This window comes from Passer domesticus, chromosome 5, assembly GCF_036417665.1.
Source record: "Passer domesticus isolate bPasDom1 chromosome 5, bPasDom1.hap1, whole genome shotgun sequence".
Classification (NCBI taxonomy): Eukaryota; Metazoa; Chordata; class Aves; order Passeriformes; family Passeridae; genus Passer; species Passer domesticus.
In genome coordinates, this window is record NC_087478.1 from 29,058,603 (window position 1) to 29,081,369 (window position 22,767).

Genomic DNA, 22,767 nt, shown 5'->3' on the forward strand with positions numbered 1-22,767 from the left:
CACCAGCTATTCAAAGAAGCTGAGGAAAGTGTCATGATCATCTCTGTGCTTTTAAACGAGGAGAAATTCAAATGCTGCGAGAAGTTGAATTCCATGGCTTTCACTCAGGAAAGCTCTCAAGCACGTTCTTATTTTTAAACTCAAATATTCCAACGAAAATCACTGGTGGTGCCTCAGCAACTTGCAGTATCGAGTTGTTAAAATGTTTCGTGTTTTGGTTATTTTCATTATCTTGCATGTGTGTTGTAGGTTCCCCTACTGCAGAGCAGCAAGCAGCTACATGTCTCTTGTAACTGCGGGTACAGAGGAATTTACAATGTAAGCGTTTTGTTTCATATTTTGTGAACTATGTGCCTTCACCTCAAGTCTTTGCTGTAGATTCATTGTAGCACAGAAATACTGCAGAACTAACAGAAATTCAGTGGAGAGGATGGGGGATAATGATTCTTTATTGTCGAAAGACATTTATTTGTGGGAGACTTTATAGAGCAAGAGCAATTTATCACAAGTTTTATTGCTTTGCATGTGAGGTTGGGTAACGATTTAATGAAACTCTATTGTTTGCTAACTGGAGTCATGGCATTTTGTAAAGGAGAGGGACCTTTTATGTAGCAATACAGAAATAGTCTGGCTGTCATATTTGTAAAGGAAATAATCTACATTCATTTCTTAATAATAAGGGGGCTTGAAGTTATGCAAGTACACCAATGTAAGATGGTCTTTAGCTATTTAAGAGACAAACTATTGCATTATTTTTTCCCCTAGTTCTTCCTGTTTTGTTCATAGTAGTTTTAGCATTTATTTGCACTTACAGCCTCCTGCTTCTAGAGGAAAAGAAATTATTTTTGAGATGTAGACAGTTTACTGCCTGCAATATATAAAAGTGTGGTTTGCTTATATTTTACTGCAGCCTCTACCCATATTCTGTGTTCAGTTAGTACTTCATGAAGGAGAATAATATCCTCTTCTCCTTCATTGTTTCTTTGATTCTGTGTCTTGGGATTTTAACAGGAAGAGAGGCTCCAGTTTAAAGCCAGAGTTAGGAACTAAGGGTTTCAAAAATACAGGCTAAGCAATTACCACAGAAGTGGCCAGAGCAGCTAGTTTGACTGTGGGTAAAAGATTTTCCAAAATTTTCCTTTAAGCAGTGGTTCTGGTTACAGCTGACTGTAATAATCACAGTTAATAGTGATTTTCTTCATGGCATGCTGTTTGCAGCATCTGGACCGGCAGAATCCTGATTTCTGCCAAGGACTTCCAGGCAACCACAGTAACAGGCAAATGCTAACACTGCTGTCAGTAACAGAGAGATTATCACTACAATTTAAAAGACTGAAAGCTGAGAATAGGTTTACCTATACTGCTGGACTTTTCCTTAAAAATGCAACAGAAAGTAAATTCTGATCCAAAATCTACTTATATGGTTTCTGCATGTTGTTTTGATGCAACAAAAATGCTTCTAGATGTACACAAGACTAAAATAAAGTGTGCTAAAAATCAGTACAAACCTTACTAATTTTCATTTTTTTTCCTCTGAATGTTTAAACCAGTGCAGAGTGGCCAGCATTAACATGCTTCTGATCATCTGCTGGTCTGCATTGGGATGCTCTGCATTGGGGCACAGGAAAAGATTTTATTTTACAATCTAGAGGAGCAGTTGCAGTCTTTCAAAATATGGAAATTTTAATCACTGCAGCCTGTGAACTACTCTACATTTTGTGACACAAGAAAGAATGAATAAACTGCATCCTCTGTGCATACCAGGCTTGGGTGCACAGTGTTTGCTGATATGAGAATGCACCTTCTGTTTACTCTTTCTGTAAAAAGTGTCTTTGGTGATATTTATGCCTCCAATAGATCATTTACTATTCTTTGGAAGTTACCTTGCTCTATAAGTATTCAAGTTTTCTTTTCTTCAACTTGGAAGATGCTGATGGACTTTAAATTACTTGTCTCTAAGGAAGGAAGCCAGTTAAAAAATGGAGACTCTTGATCCATCTTTCACACAGACATTATGATGTTATTCCAATGTCCTGGAATGAAAAATATCAAATAAACATCTTAGATTTCGAGACGCTTTTGTATGAGGAGGGGTAAGATTTGAGGCATGTGCCATTACTGATGATGTGCCACATAACACAAGCTGGGTTTAAAGTTCCTCCTGCTGCTGGTGATTGGTGGCCCTGGAGGTTGGGCTGTTACTTCAGAGCAGCTGAATGAGCCAGTGTTTCAGCTGTGTTTCTGATTAGGAGAATGCTCACTATTTGTGCTGAATGTTTTACAATACGCACCTATGTTGATTTTTAATTTTTTTCTTAAAGAAATCCCCATAAACTGTTTACAGCTATCTCAAATTTCTAAGAAAATGTTCTGATATATAGGCTCTTCACAACTATTGAATTGCTTATGTATTTAGTTAAAATTAGCTTCTTAGCCTGATCACTTCTGTCATCATTGCACATATTTGTATATTAATGGTAAATGAATGCAAATGGGAGCATGATGACACTCAAACAAATTTAAATTTTAATTTGTGTGAATCCTGTTTGAAGGTTTGGCCTGGCATTATTCAAAATGCTGTGCTTCTGAATCAGAAGTCATAAACTTACGAGAGAGGGTGCTGGAAATAATCCATGGACATCTTGTTCTTATTAGACATGGGCTAAGTCATTCTGACAGATTTCAAACCTGCTGAAATATTGTTCATTAAAATCTTGATGTTGATTTCAGCATTATTGGGAGCACATTTTGCTTATATCTTTAAGCATGACTATCAAAAAGAGACAATACAAGTATATATGATGAAAAACAATGTGAGAAAAGAGTCAGAGAGCTGACAGTGAGAAAAAGAGACACACTGGGAAATCAGCAGAGAAAAAAAATCCCAAGTTTTGTAGTTATGTCTGTTTAGGACTGAGCCTGTGCCAAACCTTGGACTTGGAGGCTGTTCTGTCCTTAATACATTGCACATGATTGTCTGTAGCTAGAAAAACATTTTTCGTGGTTTAAAAAAAATTGAATTATCCTTAAATGAAATAACATAAACTATGAGTTTAAATGACAGAGTAAAAAGAAATTAAATTCATTTTGTAAGTGCTCAGGGAATTTAAAAATCCCTTAGGTTCACAAAACCTCAAAATCCATAAGGTTCATGTATTCCCAGAGTAGGACACCCAATGAAGTTAATGAAATTTAATTAAGTTTTCATGACTTTTTCTATTTAGCTAACAGATTCTCCTTTCAAGACATGTTTGTGTTAAGGACAAGATCAAAAATATCCATTGACAGTTCCTGTGCAATCTAGATAGATGTTAGCTAAGAAGAGAGGTTATAAAACCTGGGTAACTTTCAAAGGTACAAGATCATGTGCAGTTGAGTATTACTACGAATGTTTATTTCAGCAGCTATATTGTTCCATGCTCATTTGCTTTTAGGATCTGAATTTTTGTCCATTGGAAGGATTTATTGTGTCTAAGCTCCAGAGAGGGTGATCTTTATGGTATTCCTTGTAATAAAATTATCTCCTGCTGGCTGCCTGTAAGTAATAATCCCCTCTCAACAGAGCTTTTTAGCTTGCTCCTTAGCAATGCCAGTTTCCACCTGATGTCATGTCCAGACTCTCAGCTTAGTACCTGAACAGATGAACTGTGTCCATTTTTCAGACCTTGGACTGCTTCTGAGCACAGTGGAGCTGTCTCTAAGTGCTACCCTCAAAAGGCTGGTGGCACTCAAACCTGCAGCTGCCATGTGTCCTCTGGGTAAGTAATGCCTGACAAGTGGGTGCCAAAGCAGGGCGTGTGTGGAGTCAGACAGCGAAACAAGCTGATGTGAATAGTCAATGTCAGTAGACTCTGATAATCTACAGAGATACCATAGGGCTGGCTGGGTGAACACAAGAATGGCTGTGCTAGGTCAGAGCAAGGATTCACACAACCCGGTATGGTGTCTTGTGATACTTATCTGGCAGGGAGGTGTTCTGATCCTGAAGGTGGTTTTTGAGAGGGAGCCTTGTTACTAGCACTTCAAGTAGTCTGACACCTGCAACTTCCCCAGATCCAGGGAATTTGACTTTAAAATTTGTGATGTGGGAGATTGTTCTTTATCCTGAATTAAAAATATTTCTACCACCAAAGATTGTTTTTGTTCTTTATCCTGAATTAGATATTTCTACCTCCAAACTACCAGTAAACTCAAGTGAATGCCTTAATTTAGGAAAAATTTATGAAGAGGTGGTTTGGTTTCCACTTAAGTCCATATCAACTTTTAGCATCTTTGATTTCTTTTGCAAGGAATTCCACCCCCTTAATGAGAACTACACCTTTTAGTTCAGTTTGAATTCTTATTTGGACCTTCATTTGATAGTGCTCACTTTTGAATTGGTAGATGCAGTACAAATTTGCCAGACTACCCCCTCCATGACTCTTGTGATTTTGCACATTTCTGGCACATTCCTCAGTCATCTCTTTCTCTGACTAGAGTCCTGAGTCATTTGATAATTTCTTTATTTGGAGCCATTTCAGACTTCTGACCACCTGTCCTTGTTCTTTACCACTTTATTATTATTTTTTTGTTTCTTTTTTATTTTGTTTAAAGCCCCATTTCTTTATTCAGCTTTGGAGATATCTCTAGATTGTAGGTGCAGCCTTCCTCCAGGTAGAAGTCTTCCTTAGTGTTATTAGCCTGATTAGACAAAAATGATATGTAGTGTCTAATTTTTCTTAGGACATTTATGTACACGCATCAGTGTGAGTATGTGTGAGTATTTGAGATTTACTTTTCTACCTGAGTATGATGGATAACAAAAAAGTGTTTACACATTACTGCACTTGGAGCAGGTTTGGAAGCTCAGGTGTCCTGCTTTCCTGGCCAGTATATGACCCAGTATGTGACTGGAGACTCACACAGGCTCGCTCTCACACTCAAATTACAGGATCATCACTTCAGCCATATGCAGTGTAACTGCTTCAGGGGCACCCTTAGTGCAGCATGGCTTTGCCTCCTGCTTCAGGCCATCTCTGAGAGATAGCAGACGTGGGTTTGTGTTTGCTTGGGATCTGGGAGCAGGTTTTCCTTATCATCTGCAATTGCTAAACTATTGCGTAACAGGACTCCTCCTCCAAGTGAAACATCTGCTGCAGTACTTCCTCCATTACTTACTCCTGTAGTGGGGAGTGTGTGCATGTGGCACACAGCACTAGGAAGTGTGCCCAGTGGCACTGCAGGGATCAGAGGCCATGGGTCACAGAGCAGTTCATGGTGGCTTTGGATCACGTGCAGGCGATAGCGTACTGAAGAACTCTGCTGACAAAGGCTTAGGTGCATATAGAATTAGAGGGCAGGAAAGACAGAATCCTAGGATTTATCTGGGACTGAATAAGTGCACAAGGTTAACTTGATCTCCATAAGATGTTGATGATATTGCACAGAGAGTTGTTGAGCACAATTGCATTGTCATCATCATTATCAACATCCTGCAGCACTGGCAACCTGTGTAAGAGGTCAGCAATATCCTAGGTGCTTGATGTGGACTTACTAGGAAATAGCTGTTTCACTAAAAACTATCTCTTTGGGTTCACAGAGGTGCATTACTGTTATACCTGTGTAATTAACGGACTTGGGGAGCAGAGGGATTTACAATTGTCTAAGCCAAGATTACTCAGAAAGTCTCTGACAGAGCCCAGAAGTGACACCTGACACCTGCTGCCTGGAGTCCCAGTATCATAACTGGCCACCAAACTAACCTCCCTCTCTTCCTTTCTCCCTCTCCCTCTCTTATGCTTTCTACTGTTCTTCTGGGAAGAAAACTTGTAGGGAGCACAGAGGAACAAGTTGATGGTTCAGGGAGCTGCTTAGAATGTTTCTTTCAGTGATTTCATTTTCCCTCTAACCATGTCCAAATCCCGTTGCTTTCACAGAACAGTTTTACAAAATAATGGATCAGTCATATTATTTGTCTGTGAAGAGCAAGGGCTGTCTAGTTTTCATTTAAGAGGGAGTAAATGAACAGTCACAACCTTTCTTGGGGACAGCTGATTTAAAACCTAGGTGATTAAAACTGGAAATCAACTAGAATAGAGGTACTCAGTTTAGAAATATATTAATAGAACACTAAGGTTGGGATTTATACCCATAGCTAACACAAGTTTCATGTGTGTGTTGTGACATTCCTACTCACTGTTATCAAATGCAAGCAAGGTGACTTTCTGGTCAAGTATCTGTAACGTAACTATGAAGTAATTAGGGTAAAATAGTGATTTTAGTAGAGGGATATGTCAGATTTTCTTGGTTTGGGGGTTTGTTCACCTATTGTTTTAGGTAAAAGCAAGGCAGAGATGGAGAGAAGGAAATTCACCTTCATCTTTTCCAGAAGAGGAGAGGTAATGGTTTAATGTGATTAATGATTTAATGGTTTCATGTTCCACAGCTGTACTAGACAGAGCAAATCACTCTAACTGCACCTCAGGGATGCCATAGAAGCTGGAGCTGTGTGGGTGCTGGTCCCTGTGCCACTGACGTCCTGTGTGGTGCTTGTCAGAGGGAACTTTTCAGATGGAACTCGTCTTTAGATCTGTGTAATGAAGTGCATTAATGTAGCCTGGAAATGGAGCTCGTTTCTCCTGGGAGGCTCTGGTACATTTGGAAGGATACTGTGCTCCTTTACTGGTGTGTTGCTTCTCTGCCCAGCTGAGACCAGAGTGAGAGTGGCAATGATGATGGCAGGGAGACAATTTGAGGTGTATAACCTCACATTGGAGCTCCTCCTTCTGTGTGTGCAAAGGAACAGGGGCTAAAATTCATTTCTCATTGGAGTAAACTAAGAAGGTAAGGATGTGAGAGTTTGTATCTGAATTTGTTTATTTCAGTTTGCAAGTATAATGAGTTGTGAATAAGAGTGTTCAGATAAGGGTTTTTTTTTAATGAATGCACTATTACCTATACAACACCACCACCCTGTTTTGTACAGTTGTTTGAAATTAGTAGAACTGTTGTTGAATATGAAATAAAAACATCACTAAATTAGCTGCAGATCAATATTCCTTTCTGTGAGCAAAATAACAGGTGCTACTCTGGTTCATGGAAATCAGTTATCAGTGCCTACTAATGTATTCTAGTGCCAGGGAGACAGGTGAAAATTCACCAACGAAAGTTTTATTTTGTTTTGTTTTGTTTAAAATCTCATAGTGAAATTCCCAGTAGGGGAGCTTAAGGTAGAAATCCAGAGGTACCTAGAAGGAACTTTAAACAATGAGCAAAACATAATAATAATAAAAATTAAACTATTTGTGTTTCATGTATAGGAAAATCAATTTATCTGTTTGTTTTTTCCAAAATACATAATCTCCAGTAATATCCATTTCAGTAAGGTAATTTAACACTTTAGATGTGTGAAAGCACATGTTTATTATTGTCTATTGTGAGTCTTTCTTGACCATCCATACAGAATAAGGAATTTTGCTCTCAAAGCCTTACAAGGTCTGGTGCTATTGAATACATGAGAATAATGGTGCTAACAAAATTCTCATCCTTTCTTCAGCCATGGCCTCTTTATCCTTTTTTTGAGTGACTAGTGTTAACATCATTGTCCACATGTATTCATGCACAGGAGCTTTTAATCTCAGCTTTTGTGCACTGAGTCGCTGTGCATATGTGGACACACAATCATAGTCATGTTAAAAGATGACAAAATGACTTTTGCTCCAAGTATTCTCCTACCATTTACTCTTTTCTGCAGTGTATTCACATAAGTGGTCTTTCAAACTTCCTTTATTTGATAATGTGTAAGCATTTCCATCATGCTATTGAAATTATTTTTGGGCTTATATTGAAAGATTATGTATAATATGCATTATGCCTAGGTACTAGTTATTGTTTTTCAAACAAGTTGAAATGTTGAAATACATATATATTTCAAGTTACTTAGTTGTTAATGTCTGCCTTGAGTATTGTAATCTGCTAGTGTCGAAATAGAAAGCTGCATGTTTATTCTTGCAAAATAGTAATAAAGGAGTATAACTACAAAAATACACTGTAACATAGAGAAAGATGTAGAATCAAAACATATTCTCAGCTATGTTAAAAACATTAGTGGATTGAACTTACGGGTATGTTCATGTATGAAATGAGAGATACAGTAGTTCTGAAGAAATTTAGTAATTTATGTTTTATGAATAATTTTCAGAGCATAAATTTTTTGGTAATAAATAAATTGTATGGTTCAATGCTCAGATTGATTTCCTTGAATTATGATTAAAACTATCTTTTGGATGTTCGTGACTAAGAGTTTTCTCAAAATATTTTACATGTTTGTGTCTGCAAAATGAGAGTTGTTTTTAATTTATGCAAGATGCATAATCAAAATAATATATAATATACCTCTGAATGAGATAAGGATTTATTATTTTTGGAAGCAATTGTATATTTATTAAACAACAATAATTTCCTTATTTTTTGTCTAAACATTTATTATTTTCATCTCATTTTCCAGAGACACCTCATTATTATGCTGTTTGTTTTATTGCTACTGCAGTATTAAAAAAAATCTCCTGTTACTTATAAATAGAAACTTAATATGGGTTATAGTTCTGACCAAAACTGAACATAAACTCTAATTAGATTATGGTACCTCATATACAAAATTATTAAGGTCACTTATGATCTTATGAACGAATGACCTGTGCATCCAAGAGAAATGGGAAAGGGCAAAGGCAACACAGCTTGTTTTTCTACTGCACCCCATTTGTAGGCAACAGTACGCAGACGAATATACAGTAAAAAGAAACAAAGTCTGAAAGTTAATACCCCAGGCGCCAAACACATGTCTGTGAAAGAGGAATGCAAGCAGACATTTCTGTGTGCAGTACATTAATTCCTAATGGGCTCTCTCTCTTTTACAAAGGTCACATCATTGGATGGAACAGAATCCCATGTCAGCAATGTATTACCTGCCTTGGTGTGTGTGGAGTAAAGGCAATGGATTTCCTTGCTATGGGGTTAACACCCTACAGTAAGTGATTAATACTTCTCCTGGTAAGACATGGACAGCTCAACAGGTCAATCCTATTAGTGCTGGCTGTGTATAAATCAGGCTTTTTATGCTGCCAAAGTATTCTCAGCCTCAAAGTTCTGGGTGTCCCTGTAACACTAGAAGGATGAGATGCTGAGAAAGATGTCTGCACAGGATCATACCCCATCTGGAGCTTTGTTCATATGGCCCTAAATTTAATATCCATCTTTCCTTTTTAATGATGGTGATGTGATGGAAAACATAAGGTTGATAATTTTATCTCTGAAGCTAGGGTGTAATGCAGTCATGAAGTGTGAAATCAGTGCAAGCCTTGCCATAGCCTCCAGTGAAGTTTGCCATGGGAGAAATTGAGCCTGGGCAGAGCCAGTGAAGGGGACACTAACATGCACTCAGGAGAGAATGGAGTGACTTTGCAGATGGCGTCTCTGCTCCTGAACAAATGCACAAGTCACGGCCAGCTGCAGGAGTGTTTCCTGGCTGTAGCCATCTGTCCAGCAGAAATCATCAAACCCACACCTGCTTCAGCCACCAAACAACTGAGAAAATGTGTTGGCACTCACAGCTGAAATCATATAACAATCTGAAGGGTTGAAAATAATAAGCCAGTCCTTCAGCCTTTACCTCTTTTGGGAGACCTTTCTTTCTAAATCAAGGCTCCTAATTTAGATTTTGGACTATTTTGTACTTCTGGTTTGATATAGAAACAACCAACTATACTACATATGTGGTATGTAGTACTATATGTAGTATGTTTGTACTATACTACATATAACTGTAGGACTGCAGTTTGCAAATCGGATATGTCAGCATTCCTCTTGGTTTCAAAAGTATTTTTTTTCTCAACTAAGAACCACAAAATTTCATAAAGCAAGTTTATGCAGGATTTAAACTGTGATTAACAGGTAGTGTAACAGTATTAGGTTAACTTTTTTCAAGGGAAGCCAAGTGGAAGAAGAGTAATTGAGACTGGAATTTCTCACTGTCTTTGTTATCCAAATATTTGACAAAAATAAAGCCGATCTTTATATAAGTAAGTAATTTTTTCCAAGAAGGAGGTTGGTAGCATACACTGCTACTGAATTTGTGTTTCAATGACCCCTTATATCTAGATTTCTATACAAATATATAAACAGTTTATACAGCTTGTTAGCATGGTCTGAGTGTTATAGATATTGCATAGCCATGTTTATTCTTTATCTTCAATTTTTTCCTTTAACCTTTTGAAAACTAACTGAGAATCTTAAATGGTAAATGTAACATTTTTGTAGGTGATTCTTACTGAAATCTCACTCTTTTGTGCAGTGATAATAAGAAGTTATGAAGAGTGTAATAAATATACAAGCATCCTAGATATTTTGAGTCAGGCTGTGTCTTTTTGACTCTAGCTATAACATTGACTGTGAAAATTTTAAGGGAGGGTGAGAAAAGCAGATTCTGGAATTTAGGTCAGATATCTTTTTCTCACCCATCATCCCTTTGTGAAAGAGTGAAGTTTGTGCATTAGAAAGGTGCAGGATGTGAAACCTCCAGGTGCTCAGAAAAATGAATTTCAGTGTTACGGAATAAAATCCGATGGGTGGAAATGGCCTTCAAAGGCTCTTTCCTTCCCTTGAACAACAAATGCCGTTTTTGATTAGCTTGTGAATTATGATCCTGTCAAGATAATAGTACTCTGGTTACAAATGCACCTTCAAGTCTAGCAACAGTCATATAATCATGAGCAAAACTTCACACCTGCAGTGGTGTGGGATTATTCTCATGGTCAACAATGAATTGTTGGGTTGAGACTCGCTTGTGTAGGACATGCTTGAGTCTTCAGCATCCATGACATGGGCTGTAATTGTTGATGAGAGAAAACACAGCACCTCCTAGAATATACAGTTTGAAAAACTGTGGAGAAGTGAGAAAAGTGAAAATGTGAATGCTTAATCAGCAGAGAAAGAATTCTACTCTTTTTTTCTTGGCTACTTTATATACTCTATGTAGAGAAAGAGCAAAATATTTTGTGGAAGCAATTCAGCATGTTATAATGATGTTATTCTCGAGAAAAAAATTATGCTAGGATGTAAAAAAAGTGGAGAACAAACACAGCAACAATGGATTTGAAACAAATCAGGTCCCTAATTTCTACTTCCAGATAAGCCTACTGAGTACACAATTCTTTCTTTAGCATTCGATGTATTTTTAATTTAGTGGTACAATAAGTAGGATAGATTAAAATTCATACTTCCACTTTTCTTACTTCTTAGCATAGCAGTCTAAACAGTACAATTCATTGCTGCTCACATTTTTCAAATATTTTGTAAGTTACCTGTTTTCTATTCTTTTACCCTCAAGCTTTCTTCTTCCAACTTAAGTCAGACTCTGTATCTCTTTTATCTCCACTGTTGCACTTTGCTGAATTCCTTCCAATTTGTAGCTCTCATTCTGGTATTGAGGTATCTAGATCTCAGATACCTCCAGATATCTGAGAAATATCAGCATATCCTAGTTCTGTACCAACAGTGCAGAATTTTCAGGCTTATAAACATTCTGACATTCAGTGTCAACTCAGTCTTTTCCAGTAAGGCTGTTCTTTCTCAAAGGACGTAGTAGTTAGCACTAGTAGTTAGGACTTAGTAGTAGACTTAGTAACTGTTTTCCTATAGATCTTTTTTTCCAAAACTGTATCCCACTTGCTTGTTTTCCATCAGAATTTTTTATCTCATGATTTCATTTGTGAACACTAATCCAGTTTTGATGTTCATCTTGCATCTCACTCATCACTAGAAGAGCAAACCTTTGATGAATGTGATTACAAGGTCTAGATTTCCCACAATTTCCAGAAGAGAATCTTGTGCTACTTTCTACTTTTTTCCGTGATTTAACCTAGAAAACTAAATACAGATGAGCTTTCCACTGATTCATGTGACATTCACAAACCACCTCCAACTTTTTAGCACTTCCTAGTCTTTCAGGAGGCTTGTTGTCTACAGCCGAACCAAAGCAAGACCCATACACAAATTATAAAATAAAGAAAAGGATCAACTACTCTCAACTTTGCATGAATTCCTCTTCAAGGACTTGGAGGTGACAGATTCTGCTAGCAGTTAGAACCACCTGTTGAGGACTGACCCTGTTCTTCCAAGCCGATGGAAAATAACCCCAAAATCCTACCTGGATATCTTGTAGAAGATGTGGCAGCACTGCCTTTGATGAAATGCTCCTCCACTATCAGTCACCTTGCAATAATAAAGCTGTCAGCCAACATGGGGGTGCCACAAGCAAAGGGGCCAGGTGTAGCTGTATGGTGAAATGTGTTCCCAAAGATGTATGGATGGCCATGAACCTCCTTACTCTCAGGGCTAAATACAAAACTCTTTCCTTGTTTCCTTGATTTTGTACTTGCCTAAGACCCTCATATGCAACAAACAAATTGTTCTAGTAGCTGAAAGGAGGGAAAGAGGATTTGTGTTTAAGTATTTTGATTGTATTTTCTACAGTTATGTGGGTTTTGTACTTACCTAAACAACCAGAAACATTCAAAAATACCCTGGTTGACCGAATAATTTAGTTAAGCCTTCTAGGAAGGTTTAATACAACTCCTGCTTTTTGAGGAAACACCTTTTTCTACAAATTAAACAATACAGCTGAGGTCCTCAACTGATAGGAAAGAGTGCACAGGGCCTAAATCTCAGGACTACCTGAATCCATGTCATCCACAAAGCTGCATGGTGTGTAAGGCTGCTGGGATAATTATCCATCACCTCCCCGCCGTTAGTGCCCACTGGGCGCTTTGCCCTGGGCACAGGTTAGGGCACCAACCATAACCCCCCTACCCAGGGAACTGAGCATGGACGTCTCCAGCCTTATGTAGGGAGAGCAAGCCTTCAGTGCTCTTGGGAGAGCTCATGGATGTTAAGGGCTGTGCTGAGACTCTCACAGGTGAGGCTGTTTTCCATTGTGCTGATCTTGCCTTTGTTGTCAGGAGTAAGAATGATGCAACCGCTCAGAAATGTTGAAGCAAAAAACCCCTGTCTTTAAAAGTAATTGCTTCCTTGCTTTGTAAACTGCCTACTCTTTAAGCACTACGAATCACTGTAATTAATCCTTAATTCAAGCTGCTGTATCTACGTTACATTGTTGTGTTTACTTAGACGTAAAATGCATTATTCTTTACAAGATAATGGCATCAGTCCACACAGTGTCGGTGACAGGCACAGGCAGCTCTCAGCCGAAACATTAGGTGGAGGGTTATAAAGCTAGTTATGTGCCAATATGTTAATTAATTAATCACAGGCATGTTTTCAAAGCATTCTTCATACCTCAGGTGGGGCTGCTAGGCTATTATGAAATGCCAAACTTCCCTTGGGGCTTTGAGGATTGCACTTCTAAATTCCTCAGAAGTTCAGGGAAGTAAAAGGGTATGTTTTTGGTGTGAGTCACTGAAGTGGGGCTGGAGATAAAGATTTTTTTGTTTTGTTTTATAGTGGGGGAGGAGGGCAGTAACCAGCCAGCAAGCAAGCACTTCAGGAAGGAACTAGGTGGAGGGCAAAGCTGTATTTTTCTAACCCTATGAGCCTATTTTTTCTAAATACATCAAATTTTTAATTTAATTTTATTTTAATTTAATTTTCCTGGACTTTCTTCATTTTGAATTCAACTCTCCAGTATATATCAGCCTTCTCTCATCTTCTGGTTAGAGACCCAGCAGCTTGTGCAGTACAGGGCAAGTGAATATATGCCTCTTTCACAGTTCAGCATCAAGGACTTGAAAACAATGTATTTTATCCTGTGTTTTCACAAACAAAACATTTCTGTTTTCTTTCTGCTTGTCTGTGAATCTGTGAGGTACCTGCTGTATCTGTAAATTCCCCCCCCCCCACCGCCAAGCTTCTTTTTTTGTAGTGAAAGAGGAGATGCCTATCAAATAACTGCATTCCATTTCAGTGGAGGTCTAGGGTGGGCAGGAAATATGAGATATGGAAAAAAAAAGAAAAAGAGAAAGAAAAAAGAAAGTATACTTCATAGGGATTTGCTCATTTTTGAAGCCCCACAGCTCTAGATGTGTGTGTTAGAGCAGTGTAATCCAGCAAGGGAATCTCAACTCTGTACCTGTCTGGCCAGCCCTGTGCCATGAGAGCAAGGAACAAAGAGACACCTGAAGTGCATCCTCGGTGAGTCTCAGTGAGACTGGCATCTAAAAAGGACCATGCCAGCTAGAAACTGGAGTGTGTCAGAGACCTGAAAAGGGCTCTCAGCAGGACTGGGCTGAGCAAATGTGGCTGGTGATGTTTGCATGTGGGTAGTGATCCCCACTGTCTCATCCCATCCTCTCATTCCAGAGGAAAAAGCTTAGTGAGTTGTAGGCCACCTGCTCTGCCTAAAACTTTCACTTGAATTGGCAGGAAGAGTAAGTGTAATGGAATTTTTTAAAGGGTTGGGCAATTCTGTTTATATCTGACTCACATTGCATGTAGATTCATGAAATGTAAAGTGATTCCTGGATTAGATACAGAAGAGAGGTGCCTCACATGTCAGGACAAAACTAGTACTATGTGGCATGTTGGTGCTGAGGGAAGGTCACTCAGTTTCGAATTTTTTCTAATTACCATTCCCACTCGGTATCTCATGCTTTACCTGCGGCAAAGTTGTGTAACACCCTGGGAACGCATTTATGCTTTCCCAGCGAAGGTGCAGAGGAGAGACTGCGTTCAGAGAACTCCTCCTAAGTCCTGCACAGCTCAGCCTGGAATATGTTCAGGCAGGATTTTGGGAGTACATCCAGTGCTGCATAGATATCATTGATGGAGAGAAAAGATAGACAAATCATTGGTCTTTTTACTCTGATTCAAAGAATTCTCAGTCCACTGGAGAAATGAGAAAAGCAGAAAAAGTTTTTTCTCATTTGGAAACTTCACAGAAGCTCATTAGAACAAGGTCTTTGATATACAGTGTGCAGTTAAAGTGCTTTGTGAAAAGTGCCTTTTTTCTGAAGAAATAAAACATACAGCACAACTTCAAATATTTTGCTTGAATTCATCTAGGATTTCAGTTCCTGATTTAAAAACATATCTTCAGGAAAAGGAGAAAAATTCAGATGAATGCTGGTGTGAGAGAGGATCAACCTTTCACCTAGATTTGTTCTGCACTAATCATGGGAATATGGGCATAAGCTCAAACAAATATGGAAAGGGAGTGGCTTACTGAAAGCCTTATAAATAAAGTACAAAGGTATCGCAATGGAATCTTTAGAATTGGTAGAGCATTTTGTAACCAGGAAAGATTTGGCAAGGATCTCTTATTTACATTCTACTGGATTCAGCTGTTTTTAGCCGTTCATTTGTTGCTTTCAGCTGAAATGGCTAAATGCAGCCCCACAAGAAAACTCTTATTGATTTTAAAGGTAAGGGGTATTCCTCTTGAGTGTGGTAGTAGAGTATCCTGGATTATAATGTTAATAGCCTAATAAAGAAATCTACTTTTTTTTTTCTTCTTTCCCTGTTATGGTGTTTGCAAAGAAATGTACAACAAATACAAGTACATTAAAAAAATCAAGAGTTAAATAGTGTAGAAGGAAGGGATGAAAAAAAGCTGCTTTATGTATACAAAGTTTTGACTTTTAATACTGTATTTTGTTTAACACTTCTAGGACTCTGCTGCCAAGTGGCCCTTAATTTACAGAGCTGTCATGCACTTGAATTCAGTGGAACATCTTGTTTGGAAAAAACTACAGAACAAAGCTTGGTTTTATGTTACTGGAAAGATGTGTACTTTTTTTTGGTATCAGCAGGCAATCAGAGTTTCTATGGACCTGCTGCTAACAGAGTTATAGCAGCATGAAACCCAAATGATACGGTGATGAATGAGCCTGCAGGTTGGGGGAAACAGAATTATGTTTTGGAACAGGATGCTTGGGAACAGGATGGTGGTTGGTAGCCAAGGAGGATCCTGCCACTATATATGGTCAGTATTTTGTTCATGTCCTGAAATTCAGGAAGAGCCACACCTTAGGCATTTAATGGCTTGACACTGCAGGATGATAACTGACTGTCACTTTGCATGTGGGATAAGCACTCTGATATAATACCCTGGGCTGCACTTGCCTGTTTTTGCATGTTGCAGCTTGTGTTATGTTTCAAACTTGTGATTGCAAATAGGAACCATACTTCTGCATCTCTGCCCATTGGTATTGATGGAGTGGATTTTCTCAGAAACTCTCTCTGAATAATTCTGGATGGATTTGTATCTCCAGAGCAACAGCTTATTTGCATTAGTAAATAGTCTACCTTTATGACTAATTAGTATCTTCATCTGTTACTCAAGTATTTATGCTTTCTTTCCTTTGATAAAGACAGAGAGACCACAAGTTCTCTGAAAGCCAGTGGGAAATGCCCATTGATATAGTGGAGTCAAGGACTGACCTCCTTTGCTAAGCTCAGGCAGAAAAGCAGACAGAGAAATTAATTAAATGGGAAAGGGGAACAGAGGCTACATGTCTTGCAGGAAATGAATTATTATGTAGCAATTTACACTTAAAGCTTAATTATTTTAATTAGATATTACATAGATATCTACCTTGCTCTTTGAAAGTGGCCTGGAGGACTTAAGTTGTTGCCATTTTCATTTGAGCCTGGCAGACACGTAGGGTCCTGCATGCCCCAGCAGGCACTCTGGCTGCTCCTGAGCTGGGGCTTTACTCTTCCACAGGCCATGAGTGTGGCATTGATGATGGCCTGAAAGACAGCCTCTATTCACCGGTCATACTTCCCACATTAATCACAGCATGAATGCAGGAGGAAGCAGAAGCTTAATCTTCCATTTTACATCTCCCTCCTTACCATCTGATAGTCCCAGTTACACTTGGTCTTACAGGAATCTAGCAGTGGTGCCAGAGTCGCAATGGACTCTGGCTCCATCTCCTCAGCCTGTGTTGAATGCCCGCAGTAGAGTAAGCCTTGGAAATAGTAGGCTTCTGTCTCTGAGATCAGAGCTCAGAAAGTATGTTTGTAGAAAGATGGGTGAAACATTTCACCAAAATTTGATTTTACTGTGATGCCAGCCCTGCAGAGAGCAACATAAGAATATGGGACTACTCCTCTGGGAAATATCACAAGTGACTTTTTGCATTACCTTAAATGACAACAGAGAATCGGCTCAGTGATTTTATTCTAGGCTAAAAGGGTATTTCTGTATAAGAATATATGGAAATGCTGTCCATTGCTAAGACTCAATCCTAGAGGCTCATGTAGTTCCTGTGCTGAAGACATGTACATTTATTTGGGCTTTAAAGTTCCTTCACATCCAGAGAGTGTGGGGGTATAGGAATACTGAGAGCACAGGCTGCATACCTAATTGTGGGCCATGAGCTGATTTCATGGTCTGCATGAGTTCCTAATTTACACCCACATGGTGTTCAAAGACCTCTTCCCTGCTCAAAATTCTAGCAAAGCTCATTTTTTCTGGTCAGCCTGCCTTTGCAATGTCATGTTTCCCAGAACATGTGCAGCCAGCTTGGATCAGAAATGATTTTTGCAGAAAGCATTCCCATCATCACCAATAGTGGTCCTCCAACTGAGCTGCAAATCTTGAACTACACAGCTTGACTGAATTTCTTTCACATGAAGCTAATCCTGTCAATGTTCCTCTGGAGCACACCTAATGGTACACAGGGCCAGGATGGAGCTCTTCTGAAGGAAATCTTCAGTTGCACATGGTGTGCCTTGAGCCTTGAGCAGTGACTCTCTTGTGCTACAAATCTTCTCTTGGGATTCAGGGCTTGCAGACAGAAGTCTCTTTGCTATTATGTTTCTTTCCAGTTCCTATTACCTTCCAGTCAGTTCTGTTTTCTGCTTGCACTCTTCAAATCCTTCTTCAAAAATCTCACTTTACAGTTTTCTTCCACTATCACCTTCCAGTCATTGAGCAAGCTCTGAACCTAGGGGAAACATGAAGTAGAACACAGGTGGCCCAAAAGCCACAGCCCTGGTGTCTCAATTGTCTGGGAAGAATTACCAAGCAAGACAAAATGAAGACTGGACTCTTTAGAATTTTTCTCTCTAGATCCTGTTCCTGTTCCCCACCAGCTATGAGATCTCCTCTCTCAGCTGGATGAATGTTTTCATAATTTTTTCAAATATGTGTATTTTATTAAATTTAAAAGGAGCTAGTTATAAATAGGATACAGCACTCTGGGCTGAGAAGTCCTTTAGCCAATGCACACATACAAGGGTGTGTATGCAATTTTCACTGTCCTGCATGACCAAAGTGTACATAGTTTTGCTGATTGAAAAGCAGCTAATCCAGTGAGGTTGAAGGTTGCAACTCAATTTTTGCTCCTGAAAATGCTGGGGTGCATTTAATCTTGTGCATGTGAGAGGTATGGATATATGTGGCCTACTTCTACTCTCAGGGACTTTCAGGGGAACAAGGTGGTTAGCTACTTAAGAACAAGCATGTGCACACAGAGCAAGAATAATTAAATTTGGCTGTGCAAAGGCCTCCTCCCTTCCCTGCTCCATCTCCCCCCACGTCTTCTCTCCAAAAGTGCATTAAACCACTTCCAAACTGCTCATGCAGTTGGGGATTATCATGCTCTGGGGGTTGTAATTATTTGAGATCTGTATACTTCCCAAGTTCTAGAGGCAATTATCATTTGGCCTTATCCTTCAAAGAGTGCTTGCAGAATGTGGAGCTCTTACAACTGTGCCTCTGAGATATTCCTTACATAACTCCCAAGTTATGAAAATACAGTGTTTAATTTTTACAGGCAATGAGACTGCTTGGTCTATTGTTTCCTGTTAAATTCACCACACCAAATTCCATCCCATGAGAACTGAAGCCAGTCAGTAACTGAGATGAGGATTTAGTCCATTCTTTTCTGTCAAAATTGGGATATTTCAAATGTCTGATAGTGCGTCTGTTAAAGGAACAAATTCCTTACAGTGTGTTGGCCACGTCTGTATTAAAATCTTACCTTAGATGTATTCACATTCCCATTCAAACTTGTCAAGATATTTAACTTATTAAAAAAACCCAAACAAACAAACCCATGCTTTTTTCTGTACTGATTGATCTTGTCTTTTGATGCCATGCCCATTATGCTACAATGCATCCGGAAAATAGCCCATAATTTTTCTTAAGGCAGGAAAAAGTATTTATGGCTGTACAATAATATTTTACAGTATATATGATCAAAAGATTACAACTTCATTTTTAAATCAAGTCCAAACAATAACAGAAACTACCAAGGTACTGTGCTTTGTTTCCCATTTCTCAGAATATCCCTGGAATTCTGCCTTCATTGGGTATACTTCCCACACTGCATGGTTTGGGGTCTGAACAGATGTACTACAGCTTGAGAAAGCACAAAACAAAGTGCAAAATGAAACAAATACAGAAGTGAACTATATCTGTGGGGAATAGCTTTAATTAATGGAACTCTGCCTATATGTTGCCCTAAGAGGAGCATTATGTTGATCGAGGGTGAACGGAAATACTTGTAGTTCCTTTCACCATAAGTTATCATAAGTTACATGGGTTCCAGTAGCTGAGTTCAGGATGGTTATTCAAGCAGTAATTTTTTTTTTTCCTTATTAGAGAGTGCAGTTTTTTGCTATACTGCATTTTAGAAAATAGTGGAGAGCAAGATTCAGCAATTCATGTGAAATTTCAGGTAGGCAACTGACATGCATCAGTATATTGAGAGACAGTAGCAATGAGTGCAGACAAAACCTTGGGCTGTTAAGAAATCTATAGTTCTCCATACTTATGACAACCACTGGATAGTAGGACCCTTATATCACTGTTGTATATCTTTTTTTTCCCCGTGTAATATTTTTTGGTGGCAGTACTCGAGGTTAACAAACAAGTTGATGTAGAGATCTAGTTTTGTATTGACAATCTGGTGTTTAATTTTTCTTTCCCTTCTATCAATAAAAATGTGTCATTTTGATTTTACTGACAGGAGGGTTTTGTGCAGGCTTCACAAGAATTGCAATTTATTGGTAAGCTGAGGAAATTGAGGGAAGCCTTCTCTTCAGGGTACAGGAAAACCAGCATTAACTCTCATCTCAGACTTTCCTACTGACAGTAAAATTCTGTGACTAAATTGAATGCAATATGAGTTTGACATATAGTCAGCTTGTTCTAAAAGGAATTGGTATCTCTTATTTTCTGGATAATACAACATTTACAATCCTGGAGGAGTTTTAAAGTAAGAAATCGGTGCTATTTGATATCAATAGTTGACTGATGATGCCACAGTGAAGCTATTCCAGTTGTGGGAAGCCAAGGGATTGAAGTACCTGGGTTCCCTTCCTCCATGGTGTTGCAGTGATAAAACCACGCTCTGCAAATGCTGCAGGCTTCTCTTTTTCACTTGTAGCAGGAGGGAAATGAAGCAGTGCCCAGAAACCAGGAGCTTTGCTGTCCTTGGCTTCAACTGGCCAAAGCCACCCATCTTATGCTGTGACTGTCACACGGCATGTGCAGGCACAGGTAGGAGCTTCTCTCTGTGATGTAGTCCAGAATCCTCTTGGAAATGAGTGTACCATTGGGGAGGAAGCTGTCAAAAGTCTCCTAGAAGGTGATAACTGTAAAAGTCACATTTGCCTTAGAACAAATGTAAAAACCCTGAAAAGATAGAGGCTGATGGCCACAGCACATTCCATTCAAGGCCGTCTGGGAGGTAAGATGGATCACTGCAAGGGTTTCAGAAGAGGACAAAAGAAAGGAATGGGGTATGTCTGGGTGTGAGCTGGATAAATGGTGTGTAGGCTGTGTAGCTGGGATACCACAGAAGGAGGTAGGGACCATTGGAGAAAGCCAAGAATGGTCAAATGAGCTTCAGTAATGGGGCCCTAGAAGGGGAAAAAAAAACAAGGATAAAGGTCATGCTTTTTGGGTGAAGTGCTGGCTGGTGAATAAAAGGCTTGAAATAAAGAGCAAAGAAATTCCTTCTTGCTGTTTGATGATTAAGAGAAATACAATTTAATGCCCATTTTCAGTAAATAAACAGGGTTGTTACCTGTTTGTACACAATTCAATCTTCAGCTTCCTCAAGAAAAACAGTCTGAACACCAGCTAAGGATTATGGCCCAAAGGGGTAATAGTAGCCTCTAATGGGAATAAATAGAGGGTAGGCGGCACTCTTTCAACACACTCTTTGAAGAGCAAACTGAATACAGCCCTTAAAAAAGGTACAGGTACACAAATATTTACCCATTAGGTCTCTATTCACGATGGGCTCAACCCTATTGTACTCTGAAAGTTGTTGCTTTCAGCCCTCCATAAGTCTGTCCCCTGACGTGTGACCTGCACTTGCAAGCAGTAATTAGAGAACCAGGTGGCTCTGCTCCATCACAGGGTGTTTGGAATTGGGGGGTGAGAGCAAGTTGAGTTCTGCAAAGGCAAAGTTCTCTGTATGGTCTCCAGAACTTGGGGCAGCTCACAATTTGGAAGGATTAGGGCTTCATTATAGTATTTGATGGATAGAAATTGTCATCTTTTGGAAACACTTGTTGATAGATCTGCCTTTATAATTTACCTGCCCTGTAATCAGGATACTGGAAAAGGTCTTAATAACTGTCACTTTCATGTTGGGTCTGTCATGTAATTTGATCATGGTAAACCATTTTACAGGATTAATTCAATGTAATCTTGGATTTGCAGTTTTGCAAGATTAATGGAAATTAATTTTTTTTTTTTTTTTACAGAAGTGGGCAGATTAGGATTAAAGGATTCTCCTCCAGCCAGATCATACTGAGGAAATGAAATACATTGTTCTGGAGGAATATATTTGTCCTTGGAAATCCAGGTCTGCAGTAAAAGCAGTTGAAGGTATACTGGCTGTGTGCAGTTTGTTTCTCCTGTTTCTGAGGGCCCTGTGTGGAGCAGAAATACACACCAGTCCTGTCCAGTGTGTGACTGGAGCAGCCACACAGTGTATCACTGGTGGCTCTCAGAAGAGGGCCTGGGGAGGCAGGCACCAGGACTGCCAGCAAGAGGTGCTCCCAGGTGCCACCACTGACCCCCACGTGGCAGCCAACAAAAGCCCTATTGAGAAGGGACAGGGAGGCAGGGCTGTGGTCAGGGTGGAGGAACTTGATAGCAGCCTCTTGAGGCCAGGGAATCTGTAAAATAAACCACTGGGCAGCATGAACGTGGAGGTGAGGAATGTGAAACCAGAGTCGAGTTATTTGGGAGCGGTGCCAGTCCAATGCTGCGCAAGGCATTGCTGGCCAACGGAAGAGGCATAGCTGGTTATAAAATACAGCCGTGACAGGACAAACCCTTTGTTGGTATAAATAATTAAATTCTGATCAGATCAACTGCCCACTTGCACCAGGGAGCATGGACAGCACCTGTGGCTCACTGTTGTCTGGCCGCTTTCCCCACCCTGGGCTTGGCCAGCCTGATGGAGCCTGTCAGCTGCATGGTTTCTGTGACCTCTTTGTGGAGGCACAGGGCAAAATGACTTCTGCATCTCAGCCAAGCCTATACCCTTTCCTACTCGTGGTTACATCCAGACACATTCTTGGCCTATTTTACCCGAGGATGAGGTTTAAGGCTAAATCAAGGCTGTGTCTGCTGGGAGACATGGTCTCCTGTGTTCCCTCCTTGCACTATGTTTGGACCCTTGTTTTCAGCTTCTCTACACTGTTCATAGTTGTGTGTCTTGGGTTTTCCTCCTGTCAGGTCAGGTCTGGTTCACCACAAGTACTGGTCTTGGCATAAAGGGAGCTTACAGGCCCATGCAGGCA

The 22,767-nt window shown here is 39.5% G+C and overlaps 1 long non-coding RNA gene across 1 annotated transcript in view; it reads left to right on the plus strand.

Moving 5' to 3' along the window:
* The first annotated feature begins 2,596 nt into the window (after positions 1-2,596).
* Positions 2,597-22,767, plus strand: part of LOC135301936 (uncharacterized) — a 75,018-nt gene continuing 54,847 nt past the window's right edge. Inside the window, exons 1-5 of the long non-coding RNA XR_010363662.1 lie at positions 2,597-3,537; positions 3,663-3,758; positions 6,425-6,822; positions 8,897-9,004; positions 21,721-21,844. This is a non-coding gene — a long non-coding RNA (uncharacterized LOC135301936). The remainder of the gene's footprint in view (positions 3,538-3,662; positions 3,759-6,424; positions 6,823-8,896; positions 9,005-21,720; positions 21,845-22,767) is intronic.